This window comes from Mirounga angustirostris, unplaced genomic scaffold (genome assembly GCF_029215605.1).
Source record: "Mirounga angustirostris isolate CCGP_5_RB_7025 unplaced genomic scaffold, mMirAng1.0.hap1 SCAF_2, whole genome shotgun sequence".
NCBI lineage: Eukaryota > Metazoa > Chordata > Mammalia > Carnivora > Phocidae > Mirounga > Mirounga angustirostris.
The window spans coordinates 163,349,824-163,358,569 of record NW_026991710.1 but is presented as its reverse complement, the minus strand read 5'-3'; positions in this window follow the sequence as shown (position 1 = coordinate 163,358,569).

The window sequence follows — 8,746 nt, the reverse complement described above, 5'->3', positions numbered from 1 at the left end:
AATCAATGAACAGAAATCAGTCATATTTCTATACACTAACAATGAGATGGAAGAAAGAGAAATTAAGGAATCGATCCCATTTACAATTGCACCCAGAACTGTAAGATCCCTAGAAATAAACCTAACCAAAGAGGCAAAGGATCTGTACTCAGAAAACTACAGAACACTCATGAGAGAAATTGAGGAAGACACAAAGAAGTGGGAAAACGTTCCATGTTCATGGATTGGAAAAACAAATATTGTGAAAATGTCTATGCTACCTAGAGCAATCTATACATTCAGTGCAATCCCTATCAAAATACCATCAGCATTTTTCACAGAGCTAGAACAAATAATTCTAAAATTTGTATGGAATCAGAAAAGACCCAAACAGCCAGAAGAATGTTGAAAAATAAAACCAAAACTGGTGGCATCACAATCCCAGACTTCAAGCTCTGTTACAAAGCTGTCATCATCAAGACAGTATGGTACTGGCACAAAACAGACACATAGATCAGTGGAACAGAATAGAGAACCCAGAAATGGACCCTCAACTCTATGGTCAACTAATCTTCGACAAAGCAGGAAAAAATGTCCAATGGAAAAAAGACAGTCTCTTCAACAAATGGTGTTGGGAAAATTGGACGTTCACAAGCAGAAGAGTGAAACTGGACCATTTCCTTACACCATACACAAAAATAGGCTCAAAATGGATGAAAGACCTAAATGTGAGACAGGAATCCATCAAAATCATAGAGGAGAACACAGGCAGCAACCTCTATGACCTTGGCTGCAGCAACTTCTTGCTAGACATATCTCCAAAGGCAAGGGAAACAAAGGCAAAAGTCAACTATTGGGATTTCATCAAGATAAAAAGCTTTTGCACAGCAAAGGAAATAGTGGATAAAACCAAAAGACAACCGACAGAATGGGAGAAGATATTTGCAAATGTCTTATCAGATAAAGGGCTAGTATCCAAAATCTATAAAGAACTTATCAAATTCAACACCCAAAGAACAAATAATCCAATCAAGAAATAGGCAGAAAACATGAACAGACACTTCTCCAAAGCAGACAACCAAATGGCCAACAGACACATGAAAAAATGCTCCACATTACTTGGCATCAGGGAAATACAAATCAAAACCACAATGAGATACTACCTCACATCAGTCAGAATGGTTAAAATTAATAAGTCAGAAAACAACAGATGTTGGTGAGGATGTGGAGAAAGGGGAACCCTCTTACACTGTTGATGGGCATGAAAGCTGGTGCAGCCACTCTGGAAAACAGTATGGAGTTTCCTCAAAAAGTTGAAAATAGAGCTACCCTATGACCCAGCAATTGTATTACTGGGTATTTACCCCAAAGATACAAATGTAGGGATCTGAAGGGGTACGTGCACCCCAGTGCTTATAGCAGCAATGTCCACAATAACCAAACTTTGGAAAAAGCCCAAGATATCTATCAACAGATGAATGAATAAAGAAGATGAGATATATATGGAATGTGATACAATGGAATACTGCTGATCCACCAAAAAAAATGAAAACGATGTGGACGGAACTAGAGGATATTATGCTAAGTGAAATAAGTGAAATAAGTCAATCAGAGAAAGATAATTATTGTATGATCTCACTCATATGTGGAAATTAAGAAACAAAACAGAGGATCATAGGGGAAGAGAGGAAAACATAACACAAGACGAAATCAGAGAGGGAGACAAACCATAAGAGACTCTTAATCATAGGAAACAAACAGGGTTGTTGGGGGGGGTGGGACAGGGTGACTGGGTGATGGACATTAAGGAGGGCACGTGATGTAATGAACACTGGGTATTATATAAGACTGATGAATCATTGGGCGCCTGGGTGGCTCAGTTGGTTAAGCGACTGCCTTCGGCTCAGGTCATGATCCTGGAGTCCCGGGATCGAGTCCCGGATCGGGCTCCCTGCTCAGCGGGGAGTCTGCTTCTCCCTCTGACCCTCCCCCCTCTCATGCTCTCTCTATCTCATTCTCTCTCTCAAATAAATAAATAAAATCTTAAAAAAAAAAAAAGACTGATGAATCATTGAACTCTACCTCTGAAACTAATAATACATTATATATTAATTAATTGAATTTAAATTAAAAGGAGAGAGAGGAGAGGAAGTGGAGACGTTTTCTTTTTCTTTTTCTTTTTTTTGAGACATTTTCTACTGTAAACTTTATTAAAGAATTTTGCTGTTAAAAACATGGTGATCTGGGCGCCTGGGTGGCTCAGTTGGTTAAGCAACTGCCTTCGGCTCAGGTCATGATCCTGGAGTCCCGGGATCGAGTCCCGCATCGGGCTCCCTGCTCGGCAGGGAGTCTGCTTCTCCCTCTGATCCTCCTCCCTCTCATGCTCTCTGTCTCTCATTCTCTCTGTCTCAAATAAATAAATAAAATCTTAAAAAAAAAAAAAACAAAAAAAAACCCAAAAAAACATGGTGATCTGAAGGAGCACCTGCACCCCAGTGTTTATACCAGCAATATCCACTATAGCTAAACTATGGAAAAAACCCAGATGTCCATCGATAGATGAATGGATAAAGAAGAAGTGGTACACACACACACACACACACACACACACCGGAATATTACTCAGCCATCAAAAAAAGAAATCCTACCATTTGCATCAATGTGGTTGGAACTAAAAGGTATTATGCTAAGCAAAATAAGTCAGTCAGAGCAAGACAAATACATGATTTCACTCAAAATCAAGGAGAAAGAAGGGAAAAATAAAAGAAGATGAAATCAAAGAGGGAAACAAACCATAAGAGCCTCTCAACTATAAGAAACAAACTGAGGGTTGCTGGAGGGGAGGGGGGTGAGGGGATGGGATAAGTGGATGACAGGCATTAAGGAGGGCACGTGATGTAATGAGCACTGGGGGCAATATACAACTGATGATTCATTGAACTCTACCTCTGAAACTAATAATACACTATATATTAATTGAATTTAAATTTAATTTAATTAAAAAAAGAAAACTTATGATAGCACATCGAGAAAAAAATAAAGTTTATTACAAGGCTAAAAACTACCATTTCCAAGTTAAGTGAGAATTACATATAGCAGAATAACATAAAATCTTTATGATAGGATCTTTATTCATCATTACCTGAATCTGAATTTAACTTTTAACTTAGAATAATGCAAATCAAAATGCTTTCAAATGCTTTCTGCATGAGTATCAATAATAATGATAATAATTTTTAAAGTAATTATGCTGTGACTTGAATTCATTATCATGCATTCTTTTTTTCCAGGTTCACTGAGATATAATTGACATGTAACTGTGTGAGTTTAAATTGTATGACATGCTGATTTGATACATTTATATATTGCAAAATGAGTACTACCAGAGTATTAGCTAACACCTCCGTCAGGTCACACAGTTACCCTTTTTTTTTTTTTTTTTTTTGTAATGAAAACATCTAAGATCTCTTAGCAGCTTTCAAGTATATAATACAGTATTATTAATTATAATCACCAGGTGGTACAATACATCCCCAGAACTTATTTGTCTTATAACCCGAAGTCTGTACCCTTTGACCAACATCTCCCATTTACCCTACCCACCAGTTTTTGGTAACCACCACTCCACTCTCTAGTTTCTGAGTTCAGCATTTTTAGATTCCACATATGAGTGAGATCATACAGTATTTGTCTTTCTCTCTCTGACTTCTTTCAGTTAGCATAATGCCCTTAAGTTTCATCCATTTTTTGCAAATGGATGCAAATATTCATAAGCTTCCTACATGTCCTGAAATTTGTGCAAATAGGTCTCTGAGGTCATTTCCATCTTGCTTCTAGAGTTTAAAATATTTCCTCCTGAGAGGCTAGAATTCAGAATGTTCAAAATATGTAACCATTTCTTTTTCTTAAGAGTTTAGAACCCTAGTCAAGCCCTGGTTTTTCAGATTCTTTGCTTTGAAAAGAATAGTATCATGTCTAATAGGCATGGTTTTCTTCACCATACACTCCTCTCATCTAGAGGTAGGACCACTTTTTTACTTCTTAGGGAAGGCAGCATATCATGATGGCTAAGGGTGTCAATTTTTGAGTCAGGCTGCTAGAGTTCAAATCCTAGCTCTGCCTCTAACTGTGGGATTTCACTGTCCCTCAGTTTTCCCATCAGTAACATGAGGATAATAATAGTATCTTCCTGACTTGCTCAGGTGTCCTGAGAATCAAATGGTATGAAGTGTTTAGTAAGGTGTCTAACGTATATTAACTGCTAATAGATTGGCTATTTGTTGCTTTTTTTTTTTTTTTTGGTTTTGGAAACTCAGGTGTATGAAATTATATTAAGTGGTTAATCCTTGATTCATAACCCACTGTCATCATTGGCCCATATATGGTACTCTTTTGTTTTATTCCTTTTATTTAATTTGTGTTCATTTTTTATTTTTTATATTAGCTTGTTTAATAGTCTATTAGATACATACCAACACACTCAACCCTATTACCAATAATTTGCATCTGCTTAAAGGCTCTCACCTTGTCCTCATCTTTAGCCTTGCTCCTCTCAGAGATAACCACCATCTTGAATTTTCTGTTACTCCTAAATACCTTTTTAAAAAACTAAGTTATATACCTATATGGCTCAACAATATAGTACTTAATATTGTTGGTTTTGTACTTTAGAATAAGGGTACAAAACCATACATTGTGTTCTAAGACTTGCTTTCATCACACATTATTTTATTATGATTCATCCATGTTTATTCATGAGCTCTGATTCATTCATTCTCACTGTTATATGATATTCTATTGTGTGACCAAACCACAATTCATCAATTCTCCTATCAGTGGGGATTTAATTACTTCCTTTTTTCTTTTTTTTTGTTTCTATGAACATTCTGGTACATGTCTCTGGTGCATATGTGTAAGAATTTCTCTTGGACATATAAATATAATGGATGTGCTAGTTTATATGCTAAATTGTTTCCCAAAATGGGTGTACCAATATACAATCTTACTAGCAATATGTAAAATACCACAGTGGTCTACTTTCTCTCTAATACTTGGTATTGTCAGACTTTTTTTTTTTTTTCCAGTAATACATTTATTTTTTGGCCTTATTTGGGAACTATACACTAAACAAGCGATTTTCTGTTAATTTATTAAAAATAGAGAAGGATAGAGGGGTGCCTGGGTGGCTCAGTCGGTTAAAAATAGAGAAGGATATTTGAAAACAATATATGACATTTCAATTGCTGAGCATCAAAGTTGATCTCATGTTCAACAGAAAAAGAACAGAATTGAAGCTGTTTTTTCTCAGTATGCTTAATTTTATGTTTGTTCATTCATGAGCTACATGTATACATTATGATTAAAATGCTAGGTTAAAAATATAATATTAATTGAATGAAATTTGAATAAGTAAAGTCAGTTCTGTATTTTTGTTTCTTATGAGACATGATTTAGATTGCTGTTCAGTTAATAAATTCATTCATTTAACAGATTTATTTTAAATTTATTTTTACCTTTTCACTTCTTAATTCTTTTTTTTTTTTTTAAGATTTTATTTATTTATTTGAGACAGAATGAGAGAGAGAGAGCACATGAGAGGGGAGAGGGTCAGAGGCAGAAGCAGGCTCCCTGCCGAGCAGGGAGCCCAATTCGGGACTCGATCCCGGGACTCCAGGATCATGACCTGAGCTGAAGGCAGTCGCTTAACCAACTGAGCCACCCAGGTGCTCCCTCACTTCTTAATTCTTAACCATCAAACGAGTATGAAATTGTATTTCCCATTATGGTCTGTATTTCCATTTCTCTAATTATTGATGAGATTGAACATTTTGTATATGTTTATCAGTCAAATATGTTTCCATTTCTGTGAAATGCCTTTAAGCAGTCATTCATATTGGCATTTAATTATTGTTTGTTAGTCTAGCTAAAGTTTGTCCATTTTTTGATTTTCCCATACAACCAATTTTTAGTTTCTTTTACTTTCTCTATTGTTTTTCTATTCTCTATTTCATTAATTTCTACTTTAATATTTATTATTTTCTTCCTCCTGCATACTTTAGGTTTAGCTGGTTCTTTTTCAAATGTCTTTAGGTAGAAGGTTAGGTTATTGAGTTGAGATTTTGCTTTTCTTTCTTTCTTTTATTCTCATCAACTTTTTTAAAATTTAATTTTATCATTTTTAAAATTTTTATTTTATTATGTTATGCTAATCACCATACATTACATCATTAGTTTTTGATGTAGTGTTCCATGATTCATTGCTTGTGTATAACACCCAATGCTCCATTCAATACATGCCCTTCTTAATACCCATCACCAGGCTAACCTATCCACCCACCCCCTCCCCTCTAAAACCCTCAGTTTGTTTCTCAGAGTCCATAGTCTCTCATGGTTCATCTCCCCCTCTGATTTCCCCCCCTTCATTTTTCCTTTCCTACTATCTTCTTTTTTTTTTTTAAACATATAATGTATTATTTGTTTCAGAGGTACAGATCTGTGATTCATCAGTCTTACACAACTCACAGTGCTCACCATTTTTGCTTCTTTATTTAAACATAGGTTATAAATTTCCCTCTGAGCATTGCTTGGGCTCCATCCCATAAGTATTGATACTTTTTTTTTTAAATTTTATTTATTTATTCATGAGAGACAGAGAGAGAGTGAGAGAGAGGCAGAGGGAGAAGCAGGCTCCCAAGGAGCAGGGAGCCCGATGCGGGACTCGATCCCAGGACCCTGAGATCATGACCTGAGCCGAAGGCAGACGCTTAACCATCTGAGCCACCCAGGCGCCCAGTATTGATACTTTGTGTTTATTTTTATCTGTCACAAAGTATTTTTTAATTTCTCTTGTGATTTCTCCTTTGTTCCACTAGTTGCATAAGGATGTATTTTGTAATTTTTATATTCTTAAATTTCTTTCTGCTTGTCAAATTTCTTTCTGTTATTGATCTCTAATTTAATTCCATTGTGGTCAGAGAATATACATTGTATGATTTAAATACTTCAAAACTTATTGAGACTTTGTTTTTTTATGGCCCAGCATGTGTTCTTTGTGATTTGAAGAGAGTACGCACTCTGCAGTGGTTGGGTGCATTGTTTTATAGAGGTCTGTTAGGTCTAGCTTGTTTATAGTGTTCTTAAAGTCTTCCATATTCTTGTCAATTATCTACTTAATTGTTCTGATTATCAAAGGTGGAATATTGAAGTCTTCAACTATTATTGCTGCATTGTCTATTTCTCACTTTCTTTCACTTTTCACTTCATGTATTTTGGGGCTCCGTTGTTAGGTGCATATGTGTTTATAATAGTTATCTTTCTGATGTATTGACCTTTTATCATTACCAATATCCTTCTACATCTAGTAATTTTTTTTTTCTTTTAAAGTCTGTTTTGTCTGATATTAACATAGCCACTGCAGCTCTGTTGTGGTTGCTATTTGCCTGGCATGTCATTTCCATCTTTTTACTTTTGACCTATTTTTGTTTTTAATGTAAACTGTCTCTTGTAGACAGCATATGGTTGGAGCTTATTTTTCTTATCCAGTTTGACAATCTCTTTCTTGTGATTGGATTGCTTAATCTATTCACATTAAATGCTATTATTGATGTAGCTGGATTTATATCTGGCATTTTGGTTTTTGTTTTCTCTATTCCTCCTTTATTTCTTTCTTTTGCATGAAGTGATAGTTTCTAGTTTAAAATTTTAATTCCTTTAATGATTCTTCCTCCTACATTTTGGAGTTATTTTCTTAGTGGTTGCTATAGGGCTTACCATATTTATCTTAATTTATCATAATTTACTTCACAGCTGTACCAACTTAATTCCAGTGAGATATAGAATCATTAATTCTATGTACCTCTATTACCTCTTGTCCCATTTGTCTATTATAATTATACATATTACATATATATGTTACAAACGCAACAATACATTTTTAAAATTACTACAATGTATATATATTTTTATATCTTCAAAAAAAAGCTGAACAAAAAAAGGAGAACAAATATATATTTATAGTTTATTAACCTTTTACTTATCATTTTTGTTTCTCTACATGTCTCTTATGGATTCAAATTACCATCTGGTGTTATTTCCTTACTTCAGTACAGCTTTTCTTCCCACCCACTTGTTACTGTGAAATAGATTACATTTCTCTATGTTATAGGCTAACAATTACCCACATAGATTTATGTAATTGCTTTTTAAATTAGTTAAGAGGAAAAAATGCAGTTACACTGTCTTTTATAATTACACAATTATCTTTATTGGTAATCTTTGGGTTTTTTTTATTCAAATTACCGCTGAGTGTCACTTGCTTTCAGTCTGAAAATCTTCCTCTAGTATTTATTTTAAGGTGGGTTGGCTAGCAAGAGATTCAGTTTTTGTTTATCTGAGAATCTTTTTACTTTATCTTCATTTTTGTAGAACTATTTCTCCCTTCAATTGTGCCAAATTTTTCTTTATATATTTTGGTGGTCTGTTATTAGGTATATGAGTGTTTATAATTTTTATGCCCTATTACTGTATTGAGCCTTTTATTAAGACAAAATATCCTTTTTTGTCTCTTGTAAACTTTTTTTTTTACCTAAAACCTATTTTGTCTGATAGCCACCCCTGATTTCTTTTGGTTACTATTTGCATTGAATATCTTTTTCCTCTCCTTTCATGCATAATCTATTTGTGTCTTTGGATCTAAAGTGAGTCTCTTAGAGACATCACATAGTGAGATCATGTTTTGTTTTGTTTTGTTTTAAACCATTCTGCCAAT